At 36.3% G+C, this 16,311-nt stretch overlaps 1 protein-coding gene and 1 long non-coding RNA gene across 5 annotated transcripts in view; both read right to left on the reverse strand.

Annotated features, from left to right (window-relative positions):
- CCDC102B (coiled-coil domain containing 102B) overlaps positions 1-16,311 on the reverse strand; it is a 169,778-nt gene that overhangs the window by 76,145 nt on the left and 77,322 nt on the right. The gene's annotated exons all lie outside the window — the stretch shown is intronic.
- LOC136790158 (uncharacterized) lies at positions 10,545-16,274 on the reverse strand. The gene is made up of 2 exons (XR_010829591.1): positions 15,792-16,274; positions 10,545-13,504 (listed from the first exon to the last, which is right to left on the reverse strand). It is a non-coding gene; the product is annotated as an uncharacterized lncRNA (long non-coding RNA).

The raw sequence follows: 16,311 nt of genomic DNA on the forward strand, positions 1-16,311 counted from the left end.
AGTTTGCAGATGACACTAAGCTGAGTGGTGTAGTTGATACAACAGAAGGAAGGGATGTCATCCAAAGGGACCTGGACAGTCTTGAGAAGTGGACCCATGTGAACCTAATGAGGTTCAACAAATCCAAGTGCAAGGTGCTGCACTGGGGTCAGGGAAATCCTGGACATGAGTACATACTGGGAGAAGAACTCATTGAGAGCAGCCCTGCAGAGAAGGCCTTGAGGGTTCTGGCAGATGAAAAGCTTGACATGAGTTAGCAGTATGTACCTAAAGTCCAGAAGGTCAACTGTGTCCTGGGCTGCATCAAGAGAGTCACAGCTAGTAGGTCAAGGAAAGTGATTGTCGCCCTCTGCCCTGCCCTCGTGAGGCCCCAGTTGTAGTCCTGCATCCAGGCCTGAGGCCTACAGCACAAGGCAGATGTGGACTTGTTAGAGCAGTTCCAGAGGAGGGTCACAAAGATGATCAGAGGGCTGGAGCACCTATCCTATGATGAAAGGCTTGTTCAGACTGAAGAAGAGAAAGCTCTGTGGTGACTTCATTGTAGATTTTCAGTACTTAAAGAGGACTTAAGAAAAGATGGAGAGCAACTTTTTGCTTTGGCAGGTAATGACAGGACAAGGGGGAATGGTTTTGAACTAAAAGACGGGAGATTTTTATTAGATGTTAGGAGGAAATTCTTCATTCAGACAGTGGTGAAGCACTGGAACAGGTTGCCCAGAGAAGTTGTGGATGCCCCATGCCTGGAGGTGTTCAAGGCCAGGTTAGATGAGGCCCCAGGCAACCTGATCCAGTGGGAGGTGTCCCTGCCCATGGCAGGGGGTTGGAACCAGATGGTCTTTAAGGTCCCTTCCAACCCAAACCATTCTATGATTTTATTATCCTTGAAATTGGAGAGTTTACTATCAACTCACTCAGGACAGTGTTTGGGATCACCCTTACACCTGAAAAGACTTGACATTCCAATGACTCATATACTGAATAGTCCATAAAATAATGAGAAAATCTGACAGCACCTCAGATTGCTGCATTAATCTGTATAAATCAGATTGAGTATTAACTTCATGTCAAATATCCTTTCAAAACCTGCTAAGCCACAGCTATATAACTGCTAAGAGATCCAGTGAAAAAGAATATGGATCATATAACAACATAAAAAATAGCGGAGTCAGAAGACTGAGGAATTTCCATTTTTCTATGAGTCTGAGAATACAAATAATCAGGTTGTACATTTCACCCAAGTACACAGGACAATTTCCTGGCAATGGAACAGAAAACAACAGCTTATGTGGTGCATTAAAGACGCATTGCCTGCAGTACAGGTTTGTGCAATGTACAGTAACAGTGAACATACTGTAGTTAAGTGCTATCTGAAGAAAACTACTTCAGCATTTAGTCTTCTTTTATTCCCATCACCCAATTTTAAACTGAATAGAGGATCTTCATGCTTTCGCTAAGTCACTGTTAAACTGCTGCATTACGGAAAAGAATATAAGTATTATATGTTAACTTCTCCAAAAACACAAGGTACCTCTCTCTCCTTTCAAATAAGAAGTGTTTAAAGGAAAGATATTACTCCATTACTGCAGAATTTATTCATTTATTTATTTTACTTATTATAGTGCATGCACCCCACTTTGAAGAAAACTGGTCTAGATCAACCCACCTGCTCAGAGCAGGGTCACAGCAGATGGCTCAATTTCTTGTCCAGTTAGGTTTTAAATTTCTCAGAGGATGGAGACTCCACATTGTGTCTGGGCAACCCTGTGCCAATGTTTGACCATCCTCATGGGGAAAAAAAAGAATTTTTTTTTTCTAATTTTTAAATGGAATTGTCTGTATTTCATTTTGTGCCCACTACCTCTTGTCCTTTTAATCAGGACATTTAATTAGGACTGTTATGATGCTGTGCCTGTCTTGAGATGTTACACAGATTTTTAAATAACTTGGAGTCTGTGGCAGGTAAAGTTTTGAGCAGTTCCATGTATGCAGTCAATCTACAAACAAGTCCTTGTTCATCTGTTAAAGCAGAAGTAGAGTTCAGATTAAGACTAAGGAAGATGATGACCATGCATGCTATGATAAAAAATGCAGTTCTTCCAGTTAAAGAGGAGAAATTAAAGCTTTTAAACAGGCAAGAGTTTGAACTTAGAACAAAACAAAACACAACCAACCAACCAAAAAAAAAAACAACAACTACTACTACCATCCCATATTCTCCTACTAACACTACTATTGCTATCTTTTCTTTAAGATCTGTTTGCTTGGTTCTGGTCTTCGTGTGTACTTGACCTGCAGAAAGGCAACCACAAGAAATAAAAACTTTCTAGCAAAAGCTTAAAGAAAAAAATCATTTCTTCCTCAGCACAAGGGAAGCACTTGTTTAGTCCATCTTTGCTTGAGTTTTTACATGTGTTATTTTACAAGGGTCATGTTGGTTGGTAAGAAAATGTTTATTCTTCCATATAGAAAAGAAACATTAAAAGGTAAACAGTAGGAAGAGGTCTTCTTGCCACTGTATCACTAGATCATATGACCATGATTACAGAGAGGATTTTAATAGGTCTATAACATAGCTAGTAATTTACCTCTTTCTGCTCCTTCCCATGAATTCAGAAGAGGGAGAATATGCAACTTCCATGCACTTGTACAGGAAAGATGATCCTCAGAATGAAGTGTGATAAAGAGCAAGTCCAACCATTTTGCAGTGATTCTGCAGGACAGCTGTTTTCATAAACTAACTAAGAATATTTTACTCAGGAAAAAAAAAATCTTTAAAACAGAGTTTGGTGGGAAAGCACTTTTGAAGTCAGAATATTTTCAGTAAAAGAAGACAAACAGAACAGAAGGAAGAATGGACACCCTTGTGCATACAGTTGTAAAGGCAAAGATGAATCTCTCCTTCTCATAATGTCTCTTTTGAGGGAAGTATAAAATTAAATATTCATGAGGATCTTAAATCTGTATTTAGAGAGATTGTTAAGAACGATTTACAATTACATTTAATTATCAAAGGTGTATCACTTCTGCCCAATACTGTTTTCTATATACCAAACTCTAATTTAATTCACTTCCCATTAAAAATTTAAATTCATAACTCCTTCTGTCCCCTTCAAAGTAAATCATTCTGAGACATGAACATTAATCAACTTCTTTGAATTATACTAAGAGGACTGTTGAAACTTAGCTAATTACATTTAAAAACATCTAGTAACATTTTACCATCACACTATTTTATAAATATTGAAAAAAAAATGGAAGCATATACATAGACACAGAGAGAAACAGGAAAGCACATATGTTTCTATGTAGAGGACAGAGAAAATTCTTAAGGAAGAACACTATGAACAATGGATTAGTCTGATCCTTGTCCAGATTCAGAGTATAAGTCTTGATTCATTTCCAACAAATATAACATTTGGCAAAATGAACAATATTACTTTTTCATATGCTAGTATGACAACAATACTGTACTGACAAAATACTGTACTAGTAGTCACCTCTACTTTGACCTACCTGAACTTGACAGGTTTATCTCCCTAAATCATCCACATGAATTCTCAGTACTTTAACTCCAGTTTCATGCTATTTTACTTCTTTGTTTGCCCATCAGTTCTGCTGCTTTTTCTTGATACTCTCTTGTTACTCCTTTTTCAGTTTGCTGTAAGTATGCTGCAGATTTTGGATTACCCATTAAATAAGAACAGAGGAAAACAACAACAACAACAAAAACAAAAAACAACTACAACCCCAAGGCCTTTTTCAGAGTTATGAAATCTGACTACTGTTGGGGGGAGGGGAAGCATTAATAGAATGCATTAATAGATTTCCCAGTACATAGGTGTTCCTAGTACATAGGCATAAACGCACTGTATAATGGCTGATCCATACTTGAAGATTACTTGAAAGAGAATGAGATTTAAAATAGATAGATGGATAGACAGATAGATAGATAGATAAACAACTGTGAAATATTTACAGCAAGTATAAATTTTTGAAGGTCACACAGTGGTGATAATCTTGTTTCAGACATTTACTAAGAAAGAATAGTCCTTTCAGCAGAAAGATTACCAAACTATCTAGCTATCACTACTATCCTGTGCTTGTCCACCAATCCTGTGCACAGTTTGTCATTCACCTCTAGTATTATATATGTATGATGAGGAAATATGTTATCTCCCTTATGGTAAAACTAGCATTTAATTAGAAATTATAAAATCAGGGTAGGCAGGGAAATGACAACAGGGATTATTTTATATCTTTGGTATGTAAAGTTAGGGCATGAAACCAACTTTTAAAAGAGGGAAAAGACTTATGAACAAAAGCTAACGTAACGTGTTATGTTGGTGTTTTGTAACATTAGAATACAGTGCAGTATCATTACACTTTAGTAAGAGAAAACAGCAAAAAATCATTTTCCTGAACAACTTAGAACATAAATTAAATTTGACTGAAAGTAAAATGTGAAGACATTTGGCTATCAGCTGCAGACAAGAAAAATTATTATTTATTGCTGTACTAAATTTTCTTAGTATTGAAAGTTCAATACACATCAATAATTAGGTAAAGTAAGTGCTTCATAATTCCTATCTCAAACATTTATTACTGTGATTTTCAGTTTGTTTAGTTTCCAAATGGTCAACAATATGTCAGAATGACATTTTTAATGAGTGAACTGAATGAAATTTTTTGAGCCTCTAATTTGAGTTAACAAGTCATTTCTAGACTTTGCACACTCATACTTTATCCGATATGTTTATGTTGCATGTGTGTCGTCTTCGAAAACAAATTTTCAGAGAGACATCTACTTTTGGATGAAACGAACTGCATCCTAAAATAGCCCATTCTGCTAAATTAAGTGAAATGAGTTTCATTATTTGTATCCGAAGTTACATTTGAAGCCTAAGCTTCAGTCATGCAGGCAGAGAATTTGCAGGCAGGCAGGAGGAGAAAATGACTATTTCTGTTCAGTTACAAGTAACTGAGAAATACTGCTATTATGGTATAACATAGTAAATGGCTTTACCAAATGCTCATTTCAGCTAACTGCTCTGTTACCAGCCTATATCTAGAAGACCAAGGCTGTACAACCTTGTGTGTTTTCTGAACTAAGGTATAAAACCATTGTCTCCTTCAGAGAGTAAACCCTTATAACTAATTTTTAGTTAGCTACTAACTATATAAACTAGAATTCTACTGCTTACCAGTGCTTAATTCCAAGCCACCCCCCCCCCCCCCCCCCGAAAATACATATAGATATTACTGTCAATAAAAATGGACTGGAGTAGTTCAAGATCATGCCTAGAAATAATTTACTATTTACTGCATCTATGATTTTCAAAGTTGACAAGATTCACTTCAAATACTTGACAATTCTTATGTTCAGTTCTCTAACTGAACCAAAAAGCACTTGGTAATGGTGTCTGTAAAACGTTATGATTAAGTAAAGTGAGTTGCAGAAAATTATTAACAAAACTTCAGTCCTTGAATCCAAAGGTAATAAGACATATAAATATATATATAATTTCCTCTATATGTATATATTTTATTTGTTGAAAATTAATTCAGCTGGTATAAACACAAGCATTAATTTGTCTGAATGTACTGCATTCCATATCTATTAATACAAGAATACTGAGCAGATGAGGAAGTGAGCTAAAGATTTATTTTACACGGATGCTGCGATCTTCATGATATCTTGAGGAACGTCAGGAAATCATCTGAATATCAGTCCCAGAAGATCATCACTTCACAGAAAGTAACCATAGACAAGTGCTTTGCTTCTTATCCAGTTTCTTCTCCCAGAGAGAAGAAACATCTTCACCCAGAGCCAGATAAATGAGAATTTACTTAATAGCTAGAACCCACTTTTTACTTCTGGTGTCACTGAAGGAAAAAAAGACCAAAAAAAAAACAACAAAAACTTTTCTTAGGGGACAGTACTTGACCTCTTCTTTGTAAACTCGTAAGAGAAGAAACAGTGAAAGAGCTGAGTATTGGCATGTTGTGACACATCCAGACTAGAGTGCTCTTGTCCTACAAACACACGGTAATCTAATGTTGCAAGTGATAGCTGAAGAAGGAAAAAGAAATGATCTCTAAACATTGCTCTAATTTTCAATTTGGAAATTAAACCAAGATCACTTTTATTCACTTCAACATCACAAGTTTTGCCAAGGTTTTGTGCAATACAGAGTACACCGGGTATATTAGGCATTACCACAAAACTGCAGAAACAGTGACTTTTGCTTCCATTTGTTTCACAGGTGTGGAAATTAGTCATATCAATTTAGGTTGTGAGATGAGCCATCATGATAGTCTTAGATTTGTTATCTCCCAACAATTCTAATTTTGTGCTGTGTTCCCCCCCCCAAAAAAAAAACAACAAAAAAAACAACACCATATTTAAAGACTTGGTACTACAATGATTAATAATAAAACTTTTATCATTCTTACTTACCAGAGAAACCAACACAAAAAGAATCTGAAAATAGATAAGCCACAAAGTGCTAAGTGGCCAAGTGGAAAGAAAAGTCTTGTAGTGAAATAAACATTTGTTTGAAAATAAATAAGTAAATAAATAAATAAAAATTGCAACAACAGAATGTGAGGACTATCTACACTTATCTCAATCACATCACAGGGCTGCAAAGAACCATGTCTGGGAATGAGTGAATGAAAAGACTGTATACATGTGTGTGAGCACACGCATACACATACAGTCTTTTTATTCACTCATTCCCAGACATGGTTCTCTGTGTGCCTACACAGAGAGTGAGAGAAGCAACTAAAAAGTATAAAAATAAGGTCTGTATCACAGTATGCACACACAAGAATAAAGGAATTTATTTTCAAGAAGTTTCTACTACTCTGACCCCCTTATTTTTGTTTTCTACCCCTAAACAGAAGGGAGAAATGCCTACATTTGACTCCTAATTCACAATTTGTGAACACAATATTTTTAAAGTAGCTACCTCAGTATTGTTTTCCAAATTTTGTAAAGACATTTGCTTTCAGTATTTTCTTATATCATTCCCTGTATTAACATTACACATGAAACCAAAAAATATTTCACGTTTCATATGTGTTAAGCCACTGGGTTAAGCCAAGGACAGATATATCAAGTGCTACCTCTCAAGTTTATGATAATCATATTAATTTCATCACTTTCTATTCATTTATGATTTACTTAGTCAAATTTACATAATCTAATGAGAGTGATATGTAGGATCACAAGAAGTGCCATGCTACAGTAAATTTCTATCCATTCTTTCCATGTATTTGGTCCCTACTAGTGATGTATCATACAATGTGAAACTTTACTAACCACTCGGTTGAGGATCTATAACCATTTTAGTTATTGATCGCAAAAACTGAAAAGATCTTAAGTAGTTCAGCTGCCACATTATAACCAGGTATTTTTTCCTAAATATCAGTTCTGTTCTCACAGCATAAACTTTTAGTTCAAATCTTACTGTATACAGTCCCCTGTCTCTTGCAACAGTACTGTCTCAATTCTCTATTCAGAATGTAATATATTCTTCATGAATTCTTTAATGACATTCAGGATTAAAGGAACTGCTATTTTAAGGATATATTTTCTAAACATGCTTTCCCAGAGCCTTATCATGCAGCAACTTAAGATAGTTGCAATGGTTTAAACTCCTTTAAAGAAAATATAAACTAAGCTTTTACTGCCAAAATTCTTGGATTTAGGAAGACTTCACCAGCAGTCCTTAATCATCTAAATTCTAAACTGTTCTCTAATTGTTATTATTTTCTCTGAATGCTCAATTCAAATTTTACCAGTCCAGTATACCTTCAGTATAAGGAAAACAATGCCAATTATATGGGACTAATAAAGTTGTTCTAACCCATTTATTAAATGACTTTTTTTTTTAGTGACAACTAACTGTAACTCTAATTCCTTTTTTGATGTATTCCATAGCTCTTTGGAGACCCCAAGAAATCAGGTAATCTCTCGGAGAAATACTAAAACAATCTATTTCTTGAAATGGTTCTGCTGATACATTTTTACACCACAGCACACTGGTGTAATTTCCCACATTTTCCTCAGGATCCCTGTGCGTGTTACCACAACTACTGTGGCCTGGCACTGCTCTCAGTAAGACTTTAGCCACAAACAGTATGGTCAGTAGAAGTGAAATGTCTTGTTTGTGATCCTCCTGAGAGCTGTGCAGTCTTTCTTGACTTTATTTCTGGAATTGATCTGCTAGACCTGTTTGAATAGTGTCAGAGCTGTTAATTGTGGCTTCAATACTGCCACACAAACACTGATACCTCCCTGCCTTCAAGCATGCCACCAGGGTGATGTTAATTTGAAGACCTGCTATTAAATATTTTGTTTATACAGAGGATAGTATCGGTCTTCATGAGAATATCTGCTTGACTTCATGATATATCAGCCCTAGAATTCACACTCTATCTGCTAAGACTAGGAGCCCACACCTAAAATGCATTATTTTATAAGCTATTGGTCACATCTAATTACATTGCATCAGATTAAAACATTTTTTAGCATCTGTGACACGTCTGTCTGTAAGTGAAAATGTAATGGATATCTTCTCCATCAAATTTACTCTCCCTGAATTGCAATGCTGCCAGACTTTGATACAGAGAAAAAGGGAGTGCGGGGTGGAGGGAAGACCTTAGAGAAACAGAATAAAGTCCCCAAACCTTCACTCCACTCCAGCTTCTTGTGAGTTCATAAATCTTTACTTTTTCCTGATGGCCTCTATTACTTGTCACTTTCTGGGATGTTTTCCACAAGACATCATTTACTTTACACCAACTGACAACAGATATATTATCTCAAAGAGTCAACAAAATTGCTCTAAAGTTAATAGTCTACTTCACAGAAGAACATATACTACTGAATCCTTAAAGTAGACTCCTTAGGGCAAAAATCTGCAGTAGTGTCTACTTAAGCCTTCAGTGTTCTTTGGTTGATTCCTACATGTTGTGTGTTCTTTCCTCACAAACCAAGAGAAATAAGGGCATTTAAAGGCCTTGTATGCTCTAGTAAATAACTGTTCAGTGAGGTGTGCAATTGCTTTATGCAAGTAAGTACAAATGGTTAGAAGCTGGAGTGCATGTAGTATGCTATGGTGGTTTTACCCTGCTGGGCAACAAAACTCCACCATAGCCACTCTCTCACTCCCACTCATCAAAGGAAGAGCAGGAGAAAATGTGATTGAAAGGGCTTGAAGGAAGAGATAAGGACAGGGAGATCTCTCAACAATTACCATCATGGACTAAACAGATTCAACATAGGGAGATTAATATAATTTATTGCCTATCACTAGCAGACTAGAACAGTGAGTAACTAGAAACAAACTAAACCCACCTTTCATGTCCATATTACCCTCTTCTACATCATCCCCCCAAGCGGTGCAGGGGAACAGGGAATGGGGGCTGCGGTCAGTCCCTAACACTTCGTCTCTGCCTCTCCTTCTCAGTCACTCTCTGCCCCTGCTCCACATGGGGTTGCTCCCACGGTATGCTGTCCTTCCCAAACTGATCTTATGTGATCCACAGACTTTCCACAGACTGTTCTTCCATGGGACCCATGGGCTGCAGGGGGAGGAGCCTGCTCCACCAGGGGCCTCTCCACAGGCTGCAGGGGAACTGCTGCTCCGTGGCTCGAGCACCTCCTGCCCTCCTTCTGCACTGGCCTTGGGGTCTGCAGGGCTGTCTCCCACTCCTCTCTCCCAGCTGCTGTTGTGCAGCAGTTTTTTTTGTTTGTTTTTTGTTTTTTTCTTTCCCCTTTCTGAAATCTGCTCTTCCAGAGGCCCAACCAGCATCACACACTGGCTCAGCTCTGGCCAGTGGTGGGTCCTTTTGGAGCCAGCCCTGATCTGCCACAAGGTAGCTGCTGGACTCTACTCACAGAGGCCACCCCTGCAGCCCCCCCAGTACCAAATCCTTGCCAATCCTTAAACCCAATACACCCCTCACATCTGTGAAAAGTATATTTAAGAATTATCATTAAAATATACTCTTACATCAGTATCATCACGATCCTCACAAAAGTAATTTACGTTAAAAAAAAAAGAATTCCCCACACCAAAGCAAATATCACAGCGCCGATAAAGTGGATAATTTAGACTCACTCTATCCCTCATCCCTTCACCACATTACTCCAACATATGTTCTTCACAATCATTGTACATTTTTCACAACTATTATATTCTTACAAAACGTCCAGTCCATATTTTGTACATTAGTTCTCTCAATTACCATCCTTATCTCAAATTCCTTGTGCCCTACATTGGTTGTCAAAAAGGACTGTGGTAGTTTTACCTTGCTGGGCAGCTGAATTCCACAATAGGCATTCTCTCAGTCCCCCTTCTCAAAGAAAAAGCAGGAGAAAATACGATTGAAAGGGCTGAAGGGTTGAGATAAAGACAGGGAGATCACTCTTTTTTTTTTTTTTTTACTGTTTTTTGCAACAACTAATTAGACATGTAGAATTTAGTTATAACAGTTTTCCATTATCCCCTATTTTTTTTTTTTGGGGGGGGGGGGGGGGGGGGGGATAGGGGGTGGGGGAGGGCTGTTACAAATTCAGAATATAAAGGAATCTGAACAAAGCATACCAATTCAAGTTTACTTTTTTCATTAGCTTCTCTAATGTTTTATAACTTACATAAATAGGGATCTGATTTTCAGGATGTTTCCAAGCTCATTGAACAGTAATATTTTAAGACCAGGTTTTTTATTACTTTATTTCCAGAAATGACTGCCTAATATCCAAAGAGGCCATAGAAAAAGTATGCAAGCTAATACAGATAGTGGTAGTCTACAGGCACTTCTCTTTTATTGCCTTAAAACACATATTAAATGGATTGTCCTATACTAATATTCTGAGACCACCCTCTGTGGACAAAATTAACTGTGCATCCTGTGAATACTATTTCACCTACTTGCTTTTGTACTTTGAAAATATATTTTTTTAAACACCCACTTTTAGTTAAATAAATGGTCAATCTATCTAGTTAATCTCAAACACATTCATTTGGTCTGTTTTGATCTCTATGATACATCATTGTTTATCAATGGAATACATATGCATACTCTAGCAAACAATAAACTTAATTTTGCTCTCCAAAACTAATGGAGAGCAAAATTAGCTATTTTGATGCTAATACTAATATGTAGCCCCCACATTGACTTTGTACACACTGGAGTAATCAGTAACAAATTCTTATAATAATAATAAACACTCATCAAAACGGATACTCTTCTACTTAGACTGAAAACTTCCTGATTGCAGATGGCTAAGGAGAGCTGTGGAAAGTTAATAAACACAGTCTCTAAAGACCAGAGGTAAGGGAGGGGAACTTAAATATCCAAGCAACTTGGTGGAGGTAAAGTGAGAGAGAGAAGAAATAATATAATAGTGACTGTAGCTTTAATTATCAGATGTCAAGGACATTCAAAAGCGGAGAGGGAAAAAAAAAAAAGGTAGATAATGAAATTGTATTTCAAAGTCTTGTGTATGTCCAGATAGCAAGCAATGAAACAGTCTCATGGGATAGGAAACGTTGCCTGAAGGATCACAGATATTTTGTGGAAGACAGAAGAGGAAGGAGATTGTCATAAAATCAGGGCAACAAGGAAAACTACATCATAAGGTCCTGCTTTTGTTAAGGGATAATAAGGGCTGCAGCTATTACATCTTGTTTTATCACACTAAGGAAAGCTTGAACAGACATCCTCTCTCATTTTTTCTAAGGTAGGAGGGATAACAAATGAATAGGCAGTAACACCTCAGCCTCAATCCTTGAGTCTTTTGATACCAACTTCTCTCAAACTCATATAATCCACATGACAACACAGTAAGAATTCATCTTTTCAGATAAACTAAAGTAGCTATTGGCCATGTAAGTCCTCATAACCATTTTCTCTCCTTCAAGTTGGCTACTTACAGTACATAAATTCACCAAATTGCACAAAATCATTTTGCTTTAATTGTCTAAGGTACCACTTAAAACATTGCATAGTACATTAGAAAACTTATTATGTACATGGAAGGTCAAATCATACAGAAATTACTGGCTATCAAATTAGTTAATACAGTAGATATTGTTAGGATTGAGGTGAAGAAAGCACAGAAATATTTGAATTCCTGCTATAAATTTTCATCAGTTTATGAAATCTTTTACTGCATCTAGAGATTCCCCAGGAGTCTCAAATGACATGGCCTACCTCTAAGGTGCTATTAGGATTAGAAAAACTTACTGAATAAGCTTTGCAAGACATGTAGAATCGATCATTTTTACTATTATAACCAAGACAAATTCCCATTAGAAACTATGCTACACTTTCAAGCACCTATTTTAAATTTTTATATACTTGGTGTGCACGATATAGCAGTACTGTGTCTCAAATTACTTTTGTAAATCTAATTGATTTAATAAATTCACACAAATTGCTATTCAATTACTTACTCTTCTCTTCAGCAATTTTACAATCTTGAGCATATAGCAGAACAAAAATATAATTAAAGAGCTTATTCATTAAAGAAACACTTCTCTGCTGGTAGATCACCTGGGTTTTTCTCAAGATATACAAGCTATACCACTTCTCTGTAAAAATGTTATTATGGAAAACTGCAAAATGATAAGTATCTGGTAATACACAGAAGGGGACTAGTTTTATACACAGTTTTCAAGCTCTTCTTTTTATTTTTAATTTTTGATAATATCATAGGTTGAAACATTTAGGTTGGAAAAGAACTCCAAGATCATCTAGTTCAACTGTTAACCTAGCACTGCCAAATCCACCATTAACATGTCACTAAGCTCTACGTCTACATTTTTTTTTTTGAAGACCTCCAGGGATGGTGACTCAGCTATGTCCCTGGGCAGGCTGCTCCAATATTTCACAACCCTTTGAGTGAAGAAGTTTATCCTAATATCCAACATAAACCTCCCGGGGCACAACTTAAGGCCTTTTCCTCTTGTCTTATCACTAGCTGCTTAGGAAAAGAGACCAACCCCCACAGATACTTACGTGACACTTGTATGTGTCATACAAGTGAAATGTCTTGAAGACCAAAGAAAACCGTGGACCAACCACACAGCAGTGATCGTAACACAGTGAAGAATATTAATATTTTAAGCGTGTGTAGGTACTGGATATTACTATTTTAAATTTCTCTCAGGTACTATGGACCCATACTCTGTAGAGGCCCTATAAGCAATATTTTTTCTTCATAATAAAGAAATAAAGGAGGAAAATATCATCCATTTTGACTGATGAGAAGTCTGAAGCAGGGAACTACTACCTGCGTTCTTCAAGCCTGCACAAAACTGAACGTACAACACAGAACTATTAATCACAAGGACAGTGCTTTGATCATGACCACAACATTTTTTATTTTTATTTTTTTTAAATCAAGAAACTTTTTTCAGCTTAAAGGTGCCATAAATCTTGCTAAAGTGAGATGTTACTCTTCCAAGGAGAGCCAGATTGTAGTTCCCTGCAAGCAAATTACTCCACAGTTTACTAGCTCTGCAATTCCAACTTCCTTTTTAGCACTGCTTAGAGAGTTTTTGTGAATAATCTCTGCTACCTAAAGTAAATGCAGAGAGGGAAACACTGACACTGCTTCTGCCTACAAACTAAGCAAACTGTTCCAAAGAATGGCTTGGCTGTGCTAGTAGGTGGTGTATTAACTAATTCAGCTTTCCTCCCACCTCACACTTTTCAAGAAAAGTTTTGTGTTATGTGTTCTGCTCATAAAGATGTTCATAAACAGATAAGGACTTGATATTGTTTTCTGCATGTGACATTTTCTATTTTAACAGAAATTTTTATGGTGCTCAAAAATTTTACTTAGATCTAGAAGAACAAAACAAAACAGAACAAAAGCAAAACAAATCTAGTAAACAAAACCAAATACAGATGAATACAGAGAAGATGACTTTCTCTCTTAATACGTGAAAGTAACACATTTACTGATTTCAATATAACCTGAATTGGAGCATTCACTCTTTTAAGTACTCCACAAGAAAATAAACTCTGAAATAAGAGTTCTAAAAATTAACTAGAACTGTATTCCCTACAGTTTTACTATTGAATAGGGTCGACTAAACAAAATATCAAAATGTTTTCTTAGAGCTCTCTGAAGAGATTTTAATTCTCTGAGTTATCTAATTTGCGTGTATCATAATTTGTTTAAACTAGCATTCCCTCCTAATATAAAACCATACAGCAAATTTAACTTTTGGCTAAATGAACCTGCTTAGAAGTATTAAGAAATTTTTCAGTTTTGAATCACTTCACAAACAGTACAGGTACTTATAAGAAGTCAGCATTTCAGACCACTAACAGAATTAATGCTACAGTTTTTAAAATAGGATTTTCACAAAAATTAGTGTTTGAATCATACCTGACTTCTGCCCAAAGCTTCTATACAATAAATCTACTTTGGAAAGTGAAGGGTTTACAGTTTTCATATGTTACTATGAGGGAAAGCTTTACTATCCTCGATGTTATAAGTTACCCTGACATTTTGATGTACCAGCATTTTTTTTCCTCAGACCAAAGAAGTTAAATTTTTGTATAATCTTATCTGACTGTTAGATAAATCTTACAAAAGGATTACTGAGGCAATGAGGGGTGATACTTCTGCTCTACAGAATTTGAATTGGATTATACACATGCATGACCTCTATGCTACATGGAAATCTGGAGTATAGATTTTAATTGGATACCACTGCATTATCTGCAGGTGGAATACCACTGTATTAGTAGGTGTGGGTTTTTTTTTTCCCCCAGAAGTCACTGTACTTGATTAGCATTATGTTATTCCCTATGAACTCATATATTCATAATTTTCTAAAAAAAAAAAAAAGATATAAACAGAGAAATATGCTGGCTCTTTTCTATTTAGTCTCTCATATAGAAAATTCCAAAAGCTTTTTTACTGCAGTTTAGTGGGTTCTGTCCCTGTTGACTGATCTAAGAAAGGTCATTCTATAAAGAAGAGAACATGAGGTCACATGCACACACATATTTTTCTGCACCCTACTCACCACAAACCCTTTGTCAAACAAAAAATGAGTAGGACGAATTGTTAAGGAGGAAGATCTTATAAAGATTTCTAAAACATCAGTGTCATTTTCATACCTAACATCCTTCATTCCCTCTCCTACCTTCATGAACATAAAAAAAAAAAAGATAAAAGTATTATGATTAAGACAAATTCCTGTTGTGAGTAAGGCAAAAATGGAGGGAATTATATAACTGTAAAATACCAACTCATAATTTTTCTTCTTAAAACAAGGAACTGAGAGCTTACATACAGAGGAATGTGGTTGCTTATCAGAAAGTCGTTTAGCTAGAACTCAAACTGCTAAGTCATTTTAGGTCAAAGCAAAACATTTTAATCATCACTCAACAAACTGATTAGCAGTCATCAGTGACTGAGAAACTCAGTGATCTTTTCGCCTGAAACACTATTTAGTAATTGCACTCCCTCTCATTTTACAAATCTCATCAATCATGAGAACCATGAAAAAATTTCACTTTTATTTCTTCTCACATAAGAAGCATTATACCGTTATATTCCATTGAGTTTCTTCCAAATAACTCTTACCACATGCAAACATATATGCACCCGTAGAAAAAGTGGGCAATAAACATTAACATTTCTCTAGCCAGAGCCTGAACACCCAATAATCCACACTTCAAGCATTTCCTTTTTAGCCCCTGCTTATCCTAATGAAAAGAACTGATAACCAAATGCAAGCAAAAATGCTCACTGTTACTCTTCAGACATGTCAAACAGAAAGCACAGCCCTTCTGAAGTTAATGATTGCTCCTGCAGTCCCCAGTTGTGTCAGCAACATCTCGTACTTGATTGTTTCCATGGTAACCAACAAACTAAAGGAACTGCTGATATTCTGCTGCTATCTGTTGCCAACAGAACCTTAGTTTATTACATTTGTTTCTTTATTCTAGCCACATCTAAAACCTAATTGTCTGAGGTTAAAAAGAACTTTTGGCATTGTTAAGAGATGTTTTCTGCAAGTGATTCTTCATATAATCTACATCCAAGAGTGAGCAATAGAGAACAAAGCACCACCGAGTATTGTACTGGAATCAAACAAAACTTTCTTCCTACAAACATTAAGAGGAATTTAAACAAGGGGTTCCTGCCTCCCCCCCCCATGTATAGCCAAATAAGTGCTATGGATATAATCCTCATATAATCCACTTACAAATTATGATGGTTTTTATGTTCAGTTCCCTACGGTAACCCCCCCCCCCCCCCCCCCCCCC

This window comes from Anser cygnoides, chromosome 2 (assembly GCF_040182565.1).
Source record: "Anser cygnoides isolate HZ-2024a breed goose chromosome 2, Taihu_goose_T2T_genome, whole genome shotgun sequence".
NCBI classification, from domain to species: domain Eukaryota; kingdom Metazoa; phylum Chordata; class Aves; order Anseriformes; family Anatidae; genus Anser; species Anser cygnoides.